This window comes from Phacochoerus africanus, chromosome 1 (genome assembly GCF_016906955.1).
Source record: "Phacochoerus africanus isolate WHEZ1 chromosome 1, ROS_Pafr_v1, whole genome shotgun sequence".
NCBI classification, from domain to species: Eukaryota; Metazoa; Chordata; class Mammalia; order Artiodactyla; family Suidae; genus Phacochoerus; species Phacochoerus africanus.
Window position 1 is genome coordinate 108652706 of NC_062544.1, and position 13182 is coordinate 108665887.

The 13182-nt window shown below is 43.0% G+C and overlaps 1 protein-coding gene across 1 annotated transcript in view; it reads right to left on the reverse strand.

Moving 5' to 3' along the window:
* The window catches only part of CDCP1 (CUB domain containing protein 1), a 59328-nt gene that overhangs the window by 9667 nt on the left and 36479 nt on the right, over nucleotides 1-13182 (reverse strand). The gene's annotated exons all lie outside the window — the stretch shown is intronic.

A 13182-nucleotide genomic window follows, 5' to 3' on the forward strand; every position in this document is an offset into this window, starting at 1 on the left:
AAACAGTTCCAAATAATGCAACTGACAAGGGCTTAATCTAAAATATACAAGCAACTTATACAACTCTACAGTAAAAAAGCCAACAACCCAATTGAAAAATGGGCCAAAGACCTGAATAGACGTTTCTCCAAGGGAGATATACATACAGATGGCCAACAAGCACTTGAAAAAATGCTCAACATCCCTGATTATTAGAGAAATGCAAATCAAAACTACCATGAGATACCACTTCACACTAGTCAGAATGGCCATCATTAATAAGTCCACAAATAAGAAATGCTGGAGGGGGTGTGGAGAAAAGGGAACCCTCCTGCACTGTTGGTGGGAATGTAAGCTGGTACAACCGATATGGAGAACAGTATGGAGGTACCTTAGGAAACTGTACATAGAACTACCATATGACCCAGCAACCCCACTCTTGGGCATATATCCAGACAAAACTTCCCTTAAAAAAACACATGTACCCGCATGTTCATTGCAACACTATTCACAATAGCCAAGACATAGAAACAACCCAAATGTCCATTGACAGAGATTGGATTAGGAAAATGTGGTATATATACACAATGGAATACTATTCAGCCATAAAAAGAACAAAATAATGCCATTTGCAGCAACATGGATGGAACCAGAGACTCTCATACTGAGTGAAATAAGTCAGAAAGAGAAAGACAAATACCATATGATATCACTTATATCTGGAATCTAAGATATGATACGAATGAACCTTTCCACAGAAAGGAAATCATAGACTTGCAGAATAGACTTGTGGTTGTTGAGGGGGAAGGGGAGAGAGTGGGATGGGAGCTTGGGGTTAATAGATGCAAACTATTGCTTTTGGAATGGATTAGCAATGAGATCCTGCTGTGTAGCACTGGGAACTATGTCTAGTCACTAATGACAGAGCATGATAACGTGAGAAAAAAGAATGTATACATGTATGTATAACTGGGTCACCATGCTGTACAGCAGGAAAAAAAACTGTAATGGGGAAATAACAATTAAAAAAATGGCAAAAAAAAGAGATGACATCAATAATGGTTTGAAATGAAATTTAAAAAGAAAATCAGTGGACTGTATTTCTACCACCCTTATGTTACTGCTTTCATTTCTTCAAATTCATTTTAGTCCTTTCATATGCATGCGTATTTTTACCTACTTAAAAAGATATAGTGTGTATACAATTTCATACTCAAAATTTACTTTTATTATTTTACATAGACATACTTATTTTACTATAGTTTTTTGGGTTTTTTTTTTTTTGCTTTTTAGGGCTGCACCCATGGCATATGGAGGTTCCCAGGCTAGGGGTCCAATCGGAGCCACTGCTGCCAGCCTATGCCACAGTCATAGCAACGCCAGATCCGAGCCATGTCTGCAACCTACACCACAGCTCACAGCAATGTCAGATCCTTAACCCACTGAACGAGGCCAGGGATGGAACCCTCAACCTCATGATTCCTAGTCGGACTCGTTTCTGCTGCGCCATGACGGGAACTCCTACTATACAGTTTTTATATTCACTAATCTTTTAAAATCTTCATTAATCTTAGTCAACCAATGAGATTTAGTATCACCTATTTAAATACTCTTCTGCTATCAATAGTAATCAACACCACTACAAGGACAGACGCTTCATAGGATGGAACCACAGATATAATTTACTCTCAAATAAACATATACCAAATAAGAAAAAGATGAATTACTCCATAGGCTGGGCCAGGAGAATTCGCTCACCCACTAGTAAAAGAATAAAATTACACTGGTATCTCAAAGTAGACACCACAATAAAAACAAAGAGAATATCCTTATAAATGTGGAGTAAACACAACTTATAAAAGCAAAAAAAAAAAAAAAGAGAGAGATTAAAATATATGCCTGACAATCAGTACTATAAATAATGTTAAAGGACAATGGACACGCTAGGAGAAAATATTTACAACATATAATGATTGAGCAGTTCACAGTAAGGGAAATATCAGTGTCCAAATATCCCAAATATGAAGAAGTCTTTTTTTTTTTTTTTGTCTTTTTGCTATTTCTTGGGCCACTCCCCGGCATATGGAGATTCCCAGGCTAGGGGTCTAATCGCAGCTGTAGCTGCCAGCCTACACCAGAGCCACAGCAACAACACGGGATCCGAGCCGCATCTGCAACCTGCACCACAACTCACGGCAACGCTGGATCGTCAATCCACTAAGCAAGGGCAGGGACCAAACCCACAACCTCATGGTTCCTAGTCGGATTCGTTAACCACTGCGCCATGACGGGAACTCCTGAAGAAGTCTTAATATCACTTGTAATACTACTTGCATCCAGAGAAAAGCAAATTAAAACAAAGCGTATGTTATTAAAAAAAAAACTCTACACCCCTATAAACCTATCAGTGAGACATCGGGATACACACTCATGTTTGTACCCCAGTGCTGTAATAGTTACTGTAATAATAGTTGAGTAGTTAAATAAACTGGAAATTTAATCAATGGAATATTATGCAGCAGTTAAAAAGAATAAAGGAAGTCTTGGAGTTCCTTTGTGGCACAGTGGGTTAAGGATTCAGCATTGTCACTGCAGGGGCACAGGTTTGATCCCCAGACTAGGAATTACCACATGTTGCAGACACAGCCAAAACAAACAAATAAAAAGAATAAAGAAGGCCTAAATAATCTAAGAATCTCCAAGATACAGTATTAGATAAAACAGCAAGTTGTGGAACCATATTTAGATTCTGACATTATTTGATTGTAAAGTCTCGATGTAAAATGAAATAGCTATTCCTACATGTACACAATTATATATGTAAATGAACAGACAAAAGATTCTGAGAGAAATATAACAAATCCATAACTGTGGTTACCCTGGGAGAGGGGCCTGGAAGTGGGGACAGTACAGATAATCAAAAGGGATTTTAGCTTTGTCTGTGATGTTTGAATTTTTAGTTAGAAAATATTTGTGTATTTCTTATGTAACTTGGAAAACCTGCTCAATTATTGTTTCTTTTTAGGTCATTTCTATGATTTTTGCCATTAGAAATAAGACTCTAAAAAAGCAATGTACATGCTTAGTTTTCATCTATTTCTTCAGCATAAAAAAACCAGAACTGATTGTGAAAGAATAGGAATATTTTTCAACTATTTAGAATGGATTACCAGATCACTAACAAAATAGTCATTTCACTTTATAATGCCATCCCCAAAAGGCTCTACACTATGAACCCCCAGTAATCACTTTTTACTGAGTTGCTTTTTACTTTCATTCATTCCACTTTTATAGAAAGCCATCAACTTAGGAAGGCACGTGGTGCAAGGTGGTGCTGCTTTTGTAAGTCAAAGCTGTTGCCAATGTATCCATCAGATGTGTAGCGCTAATGAATAAGTTCAATGTCAGCTGGGAAAGCTCTATTTCCTAAGAGTCTGCTAGCCTCTTCCTTCTTGTTAACAGGAACCGCACAGTTAACAGAATTGCTCCTTTTGAACTGGCTGCCAGGGAGCTCAGTGTCAAATTAGAAGCATAATTAGGGAAATGTTTTATAAAGGTTGTCATATCTGCTGACATCTTTTTTTAGTTTTTATTGCCTATGTTTATGTCTATTACATAGGGCTAATATAAAATTTACAAGGTCTAATAGTGCTTTGATCAGAGAGACAGCATATCCAGAACTGGGGTGTACATTGTTAAATATGATATGATTTAGAATATGGCTAGCTTTTCAACCTCCTAGCCTCACATTCAGCTCATTTCTTTCTTCTTTTTTCTTTTCTTTTCTTTTTTTTTTTTTAGGGCCACACCTGCGGCATATGGAAGTTCCCAGGCTAGGGGTCAAATCAGAGCTGTAGCTGCTGGCCTAGAGCCACAGCAACACCAGATCCAAGCCATCTGAGACTGATACCACAGCTTGTGGCACGGCCAGATCCTTAACCCACTGAGCAAGGCTGGGGATTGAACCCGAGTCCTCATGGATCCTTGTTGGATTTGTTACCGCTGAGCCAAACTGGAACTCCTTTTAGCTCATTTCTTATGGTGCTATAAAACTTACCTTCATTGTTACCTCTGGAAACCCCCCCCCCCCCTCCCCTGGCTGGGTCAGGTGCCCTTCTGCTCACCTTTACCAGGTCCAACCACATACTGTAGGGGCCTCCCTAACCCCTTCCTCTTTATTATGTTAGATCATTATGCTGTGTCGGCATTACCATGTCTGTGTAAACAATATTAAGACTGTTTATACAGTCATGATATTTGCATGTTATAATTCTTCTTCCTTTCTTGCACAAGATTTCATTTTCTCTAGAATTAATTATTGCCATTTAAACCACCTCCTTGGTTTCTATGTACTTATCAGTAATTTGACACCCAGACTCTTTCCTTTCAATATGTATGAGAATATTAGGTATTTCCTCAACTTTATCTTTCTGAAATGTCTCCAGAGCCTTCTCAACTGCTCTGACCAAAAGGGGCCCAGGAATGGTCTTTTGTCCCCTTTAACCATTGTCCTAGGATTCTCTCTGCCTCTCTCTTGAATTAGATCCTGGATCCCATGTCCTCCTATTTATGATTTTTAACTTTCTTTTTAGGTGAATCGTAGCTTCTGGAACCTCTTGGGAAAACATGTACGGAGGTCAATTTTTTGAGAACTTGTAGGTCTAAAATGTCTTTAATCCTACTTTCACATTAACAGTTTGTTTTGGTACGGAACTCTAGGTTGGAAATAATATTTATTCAAAGTCTTCACCATCTTGTTTTATTTTTTTTTCTTTTTAGGGCTGCACCCATGACATGGAAGTTCCTAGGCTAGGGGTACAATTGGAGCTGCAGCTGCCGGCCTACACCACAGCCGTAGCAACACGGGATCCAAGCTGCGTCTCCAGCCTACTCGACAGCTCATGGCACTACCAGATCCTTAACCCACTGACCCACAATGGGAACTCCACCATCTTGTTTTCTAACATCCAGTGTTGCTGATAATCTCTATCATAATTTGGTTTTTTCTTCCTCTTATAAAATTTGTTTTATCCCCCCCTGGCAACTTGTGTCCCCAAAATGCTCCTTGCCTCCGTGGACCCCAGCTTCTTCTTCCCGAGCCTGGTGGCTGCAAAGGAAACAAGACATCATGTGAGCCCTGGGCCTGGCTTCATGCAGCTCTTACACACACTCTGAGAAAAGTGTCCATTGCCATCTGGTTCCATGATGATTGAGAAGTTGTTTGCTGATGTGCTTTGGAAATGCACCAAATCTGTCAGATTTGTTTTAATGACAATTCATCAAATATTTCCCGAAGGCCTGTTTTTATGTCCAACACTATACTCCAGTGTTGGTATACAAAAATAATAGACTTTTCCTTTGGGAAGTTCAAATTTTCAATTTGTTTAAGGTAAAACAGGCGTACCTTGGAGATATCACAGGTTCAGTTCTAGGCTATTGTAATAAAGTGAAAACTATCCTGCAATAAAGCAAATCATAGGAATTTTTGTTGTTGTTTCCCAGTGCACATAAAAGTTATATTTGGAGTTCCCAATGTAGCACAGGGGGAAAAAATCTGACTAGGAGCCATGAGGTTTCAGGGTCGATCCCTGGCTTTTTGCTCAGTGGGTTAAGGATCCGGTGTTGTCATGAGCTGTGGTACAGGTCGCAGATGCGGCTTGGGTCCTGCATTGCTGTGGCTGTGGTGTAGGCTGGCAGCTGTAGCTCCGATTGGACCCCTAGCCTGGGAACATCCATATGCCGCGGGTATGGCCCTAAAACGCAAAAAAAAAAGTGATGTTTATACTGTACTGTAATCTATTAAGTGTGCAAATAGTATCATGTCTAAAAAAATGTACATACCTAACTAAAAAATAATGCTGTTGAAAAAAGGGCATCAGTGGACTTTCTCAACACAGGGTTCCCACAAACCTTAAATTTGTAAAATAATAATAATAATAATAACAATAACGCTAGCCTGTCTTTTTGTTTTTTGGGTTTTTTTTGCTTCACCCACAGCATGCAGAAATTGCTGGGCCAGGGAGCAAACCTGAGCCACAGCAGTGACAACACTGAATCCTTAACTGCTAGGCCACCAGGGAACTCCACCTGTCACTTTTTTATCACCTCCATTTTATAAATTACAGATTCAAAGCCTAGAAAGGGTAAGTAACTTATCCAAGTCACATAGCTAGTTAGTGAGTGGGGCCCAAAGCACTATTATTCCCTAATATACCCTCTTAACCATTTGATAGATCATCCCTTGATTTTTTTTTTTTTTTTAAGGGCTGCACCAGTGACATATGAAAGTTTCCAGGCCAGGGGTCGAACTGGAGTTGCAGCTGAGGCCTACAGCACATCCATGGCAACACTGGATCCTTAACCTACTGAGCAAGGCCAGGGATCAAACCTGCATCTTCTTGGATACTAGTTAGACTCATTTCTACTGCACCATAATGGGAACTCTCCCCCTTGATTTTTTTGGTGTATATCTTGCACATAAAAAGGCACAGATTTTAAGTGTTCAGTTTGATGAGTTTTGACAGTTTTATATATCTGAAGTATTTATCACCCAAAACAAGACCTACAATATATTTTTTTTTTGTCTTTTTGTCTTTTTAGGGCCACACCCATGGCATACAGAGGTTCCCAGGCTAGGGGTCCAATTGGAGCAACAGCCACCAGCCTGCACCACAGCAACGTGGGATCCGAGCTGAGTCTGAGACTTATGCTGCAGCTCAAGGCATCGCCAGAGCCTTCACCCACTGAGCGAGGCCAGGGATCAAACCTGCAACCTCATGGTTCCTAGTTGGATTCGTTTCTGCTGAGCCACGATGGGAACTCCCAAGACCTAGAATATTTCTATTATCCCAGAAAGTTCCTTCGTGCCTCTTTCCAGTTAACTCCCCTGACTTCTAGTCATGCTCCGGAAAGGCAACCACTTTCTTATTTTTCACTGCAGATTTTCACTGTTCTGAAACTTCACATAAATGGAGTTCTATAGCACGTATTCTTCTGGCTCTAGCTTTTTTTTCACTCAGCAAAAATTTTTTTTGTCTCATTCATGTGGTTGTGGATATCAGTCACTTTTTCCTTACTATTGCTGATGAGATTCCATAGAATGAATATAACACATCTGTTTATCTGATAATTCTTCTATATATATTTTTTCCCTTATTAGGGCCACACCTGCAGCATATGGAGGTTCCCAAGCTGGGGGTCAAATAGGAGTTGCAGCTGCCAGCCTACACCACAGCCACAGCAATGCCAGTTCTGAGCCACCTCTGCAATCTACAGCACAGCTTGTGGCAATGCTGGATCCTTAACCCACTGAGCGAGGCCAGGGACTGAACTCACATCCTCATGGATACCAGGTGGGTTTCTTAACCCTCTGAGCCACAACAGGAACTCCCAATAATTATTCTATTGATGGAGATTTAGGTTGCTTCCAATTTTTGATTTCTGTGAATAAGAATGCTGTACGAATTCCTTTGTAAGTCTTTGAGCAGACACAGGGTTTCAATTCTTTTGGGTAAGCATCGAGGAGTGAAATTTCTGGGTCAGAGGTAGGTATGAATTTAATTTTATAAGACACTGCCAAAGCAATTGTACCATTTTCTTCAAAGTGGCTGTACCATTTTCTACTTCTGTCAGTGGTGTGTGAAGGTTCTATTGCCCCACATTCTCACTGTCATTTGATGTTGCCAGTCTTTTCTATTTTTCCCATTCTGTGAGTGTGAAATGGAGCTGTGGTTTTATAGCTTACATGTGCTCTGAAAGTTACTGTGTAATGGACAGGTGGATAGCAATAAGACGCCCAGCAGCTAAGAGCGCAATTTGTTGAGAAAAACAGTCTTGATTCTGGAGGAAGACAGACTTTTCATTTCAGGGAGTGTCAGGAGGCTGTGGGTTCTCTGTACTAACACCCATAATTCCACTTTCTCGTTTGTGTATGTGTTCCATTCATTAGTGACTGGACATGCCTTCTTTCTGCACTTAGTTTGGTTAGATCTCAAAGTAACTCGAGAGGGCAGACACAGTAAATTTACATGCTGCCTAAGGAATGTTTTTCTAGGTGACTTCAGCTAGCAAAGCAGGATGGAAATGTGCAGCCCTGCCTTGCACAGATGGGTACTTTCAACATCAATGTCACTATTAACATATGAAAATCAATGGAAAGAAGAGGCCATTTATACTCAGTGTCTTTGCGGTGCTTTGACAAGTTGCCTTGTCCTACCCTCACCACCAGGAGGGGGTTAGGTGAGGCCGGCGGCACCATTTTACAGCTGAGAAGAGACCACGGAGAGGTTCACAGGACACCACGGAGAGGTTCACAGGACAGCTCAAGGTGACTCAGCCAATAGGGGCAGAGCTGTGATTTGCATAGTTTCCTGTTGCCCCAAATCCCATATTCCTTTCGGTATTCTTGCCAGCCTGAGGTGCATTCCCAGCCGTGAACCCCACCACGTGCCATTGAAACTGCTTCTCCAGGGCTTCTAGATTGGTGACCATGTGGAAATCTGGGGAGAGGGCATGGAAGCTCTGCACCCCTTCCCACATGTACTTCCCACATGTACCCATGCACTTCTTACACCTGGCTGTTGCTGAGTAAGAGCCATTTTACTAATGATCTACTCACGCTTCCAGGATAATGCTTAACAGAGTGGCAAGAGAGACCATCCTTGCCTCATGCCCTGAAGTGAAGCTCCAGTGCCAAGTGGAACAATCCCCACCACCACCCCTGGGGTGGCAATATCCTGCACGAAACACCCTGAGGGACATTCACCATATGCACCCCTGCTCCTTCCCCATTGCATGGGTAAAACCCGTGCCGGGAGCTCTTACCAACTAACGTGAACATGGCCTCAGATTTAAAACAAGATGAAGGTCTCCAAGAGAGCAAATTCATCCTGAAGGCAGTAATTTCAGACTGGGAGACAGAAAACTGAAGAGATCTATGTGGACTTTGGTGGGAAGGATGAAAAAGTTGTTTTACAGAACCTCATAAGTGAGTGGTCTCCAAGGTGCATAAGAGGAATTTGTAGGAGGAAAGAAGGATAATTCTTATCTCCACCAAGACTTACGTAAGGTTACATTAGTTTGAAGGGATTTTCGGTAAGACATCCAAAATCCTAGGTAATGGTGGTGACTGAGAGACAACAGAGTGAACCACTGAATAGGGGTGGCCATGGAAAAGGGTCTGGAGAAATCACCCACTCTCTGCCTTGGGCACCAGAGGAACTGAATGTGGCATGATGTGGAGGGGTGGCAGGTTGGTTTGGGACACATCCTCAGAGGGTGCTGAGGAAAACTCCCTTTCTCCAACCACAGGATCTTGGCCCCCAGTACGGCCAGCATGGCAGTGTCAGGAATGGCACCTTCTTTAGGCAAAGCTACCCTTAGTCACCACTGCCTGGGGATCGTGCTTGCTGACCTAGCAAAAAGGAAGGGTGTGGAGCCTCACTGACCAGGGGCCATTGACACAGAAAAAGGGCAGCCTCCCTGGGTGGACAATGGGAGGCTCTGCTGTGATGAGGAGATCTGCTCACGCATATACAACAACTCACTCCCAGCACCAAAGAAAGGAAGGAAAGAAGAGCCCTTGTCAACCCAAGTTCAGAGGCAGGGGCAATGTCCAATGGCCTCAATCATGCTCCTCTTTTCCCCAAAGACTCCTCCCCTAAGACCCTGACCTTGTTCTTGCCTGGTACAAGTCCCCTCCTCAGTCCACACCCCTTCTCATGAAGCCTCCACTCCCCCAGTCCCATGCTCTTCTTCTCCCAAACCAGAGCCACACTGGCTCACCCTATTGCCCTTCCAGGTGCAGAAGAAAACCATGAAGTTGTAAAAAGTCCTCCTTGAGAGGGTTTGAGAAAACCTAAGAGACCGAGACTCTAACAATATTAGAGCTGGAGTCAACTTTTGCCAACGACTGAATAAGAAAATAAACAAAAATCAGCCAGAGCAGCAGCAAGAGACACAGAGAAACCCACCACTCCAAGTAATGACTGGTGCAGACAGTAACTGTGAAGCAAAGCCAAAGACTCCAGAACTACCTCTGGTGTCCAGTGGCCCAGCGTGAGTTACTGGCATCCACGGAGAGACCAAATCTTAGATCACAGGATGGTTAAAATAAAATCGACAATTTGTGAAAGGCTCTTTCATCCAGGGGTTGAGCGTGTGTCTCTGTAAGTTCTCTGCAGATGGGTAGGGAAGGAAGGAAGAGGTAGTGTGTGAGAAGGAATGGAAGTGGGGTCCTTCAAGTGGAGGACAAGACTGGCAGCTCCCAGTTAGCCAGACTGGGAATAAAGACTGGGTGAGCAACGATCACTTGAGACAAATTCCTTCCTTAACACTTTACCTCCTAGACAAGGAGGGGAAAGAGCTTGGCACTATACTTGGGCTGGGGAGAGGGGGTCCGGAGGACAGGCATGATGTGTATGGCAGGGCATCCACCAAAATGGCACATGAATAAACCGCTTCCAGCCATTTACCTCTTAGTGTTGTGTGTTATAACCTACCCTGTGCTCTAAACAACCTATAGACCCTCAGAAGGGCAAAAAACTCGCCCTACAGAAAAATCACCAACACCACCCCCATAATGGTGCTTGAAGGCCACAAATTCAATATTAATTAGGACACATTCCTGCTAAGTGATTTGGGGCCATACGGGAGCCTACCTAGGGCCTGGCAGTGGGAATATTTCATTCGCTATGCAGATAATAAAGGGGAACAAAGAATTTGAAACCAATAAATCTGAGTAAAGCAGAGTTTTGTTTTTATTGTCCCTATACTCCAGCACTTCTAGTTATAAATTACTCTCCCCAACCAAAAACTGTTCTCTCTTTCTAAGGTTGTTTTCTTACAGAGAACATAATTTTCAAGCAGCTCTATTGAGCAATAATTGAATTACAACAATCTGTACATATTTAAAGTGTTGGTTTTTTTTGTTTTTGTTTTTGTTTTTTGCTTTTTAGGGCCGCACCTGTGGCATATAGATGTTGCCAGGCTAGGAGTCAAATGAGAGCTACAGCTGCTGGCCTACACCACAGCCACAGCAATGCCAGATCCTTAACCCACTGAACAAGGCCAGGGATCGAACCTGCACCTTCATGGTTACTAGTCGGATTCATTTCTACTGTGCCACGATGGGAATGCCCTGAAGTGTAAATTTGACTGGTTTTGAACCTAGACTACCTGTATATACATCAACATACTCAAGAGAGTGAACAGATTCATCATCCACAGAAATTTCCTTGTGCATTTCCCTCCCCCTCTCGCCATCCCCCAAAGGGTTGGGAGTGGTGCTTTGTGATGTTTAAGCCATTCCAGGGCTACCATTGGCTGGAGCTGTGACTTGATGACCACGCAAAGCTGAAGTGTGTAGCTGCTCACTGCCTAGAAGAGGATATATGTGTAGGGAGATCAGGGACCATGGGGCGGATCACTGGGAGGCTTCAGCTTAGCTAATGTTACTGGCAAACCATATGCGTTTACTGCAGATAGGGACCAACCAACCAAACAGCCAACCACAGCTGGGGAACAACCAGCCACAAGCACAGAACAACCAAGTATAAGCCTGAAACAACCACCTGTCGGCACAGCCCAACTAACCAAGCAGGGAACAGCCAAGCACAGCACTTGGGAGAGGACGGAGAGGATGACCCCTGCCAGTGCAAGTGCAGAGACAGTCCAGGTGTGGAAGACAGTTGAGCGAGTAGAGGAGCCAGCCAAAATTTCTTCTGAAACATCCAGCATCTGTGCATGAAAGTGCAAGAGAGAAACAAGACCAATATATTTTTTTTTCTTTTTTTTTAGGGCCTGGCATATGGAAGTTCCCAGACTAGGGGGTCAAATTGGAGCTGCAGCTGCCAGACTACACCACAGCCACAGCAACACCAGATCCAAGCCACGTCTGCGACCTACACCATAGCTCAAGGCAATGCCAAATCCTTAACCCACTAAGTGAGGCCAGGGATCAAACCCGCATCCTCATGGATACTAGTCAGGTTCTTAACCCACTGAGCCACAACAGGAGCTCCACCAACAGCATTTGTTACCACAGCTGATGAAGAGAGTCAACAAAAACAACAGACAAAATTAGCTGGAGCAGAACCCTAGATAGTATAGTACATCCTGGGCACCAACAAGTGTCCACTGCATCCCCAGAGGAGCCTGTGGAGAAGCAGAAGCCCACAAAGAGACTACATTTACGCCGGCAGGGTACACAGGTTGCCATTATGAAAATAAAATTAACAAGATGTGAAAAGAACATAAAAAGAAGAAACTCCTGAAAAATGATCTCTTCTGGATTATAGTCCAGTCCCTAAAGACAAGCACTGTGTCTTTTTCAACTCTGTATCCCTTCCTTGACCTAGAAGCTTCCTTGACCCGAAAGGGTGCTTGGGACCTGCCAGGCACCACCACCTCATTTCATCCTCACGACACCTCAGCAGTCCTATCATCTCTATTTTACGATGACCTGAGTCACACAGTGGTTAAGTGACTTGCCCAGGGTTACACAGTAAGTACAGGAACCAGGATTTCAAATCCATGCAGGCCAGCTCCGGAGTAGGTGTTTGTAACCACTGGACTATGCTGCCTGCAAACAAGCTGTCCATGCGTATTTACAGAGCCAGACAAACGTGTGGGTGCACAGGGCTGACTGCCCTGACATTTAGGACCAAGATGGAGCTGTCCCAAAGTCAGAGCTCTCGGGAAGTCCACCCTGGCCTAATTTTATCCGTAAGGAGACTCCTGCTGGCCAAGTTCGCTCATTCTAGAAAAATGCAAACCCTGCTTTGGGTAAAGTTTTGAACTGCTAATAACACCCAAAGTGCACTTAACCACGTTTGCCTCAAAACTGAAGCCATACCCTTCTTGATGATGGTAATAGCGTGTTTAACAATTGGATTAAATTTAGAAATCAACCCAGCTGATGTTACAGGAAACAGAATTAATCAGCAGCTCTTCACCATGACTGAGATAATAAACAAATCTCTATGTCTTCTGAAACTCAAATCCACTCCATCTCCGAATCCTTTCATGGCTGTTTTCAACATTCTGATGATAAAATTGCAAGATTGGAGTCACCAAAATGTGTCGATGGGCACACGTGCACACACGCATATACAAGTATATGTAAAGTTATGCCTTCTACACAGTTACTGTGAATTAGGAGGAGTTTTGGGAGGAACTGAGGTTTCCTAAGGAGCCAGGGTGCCA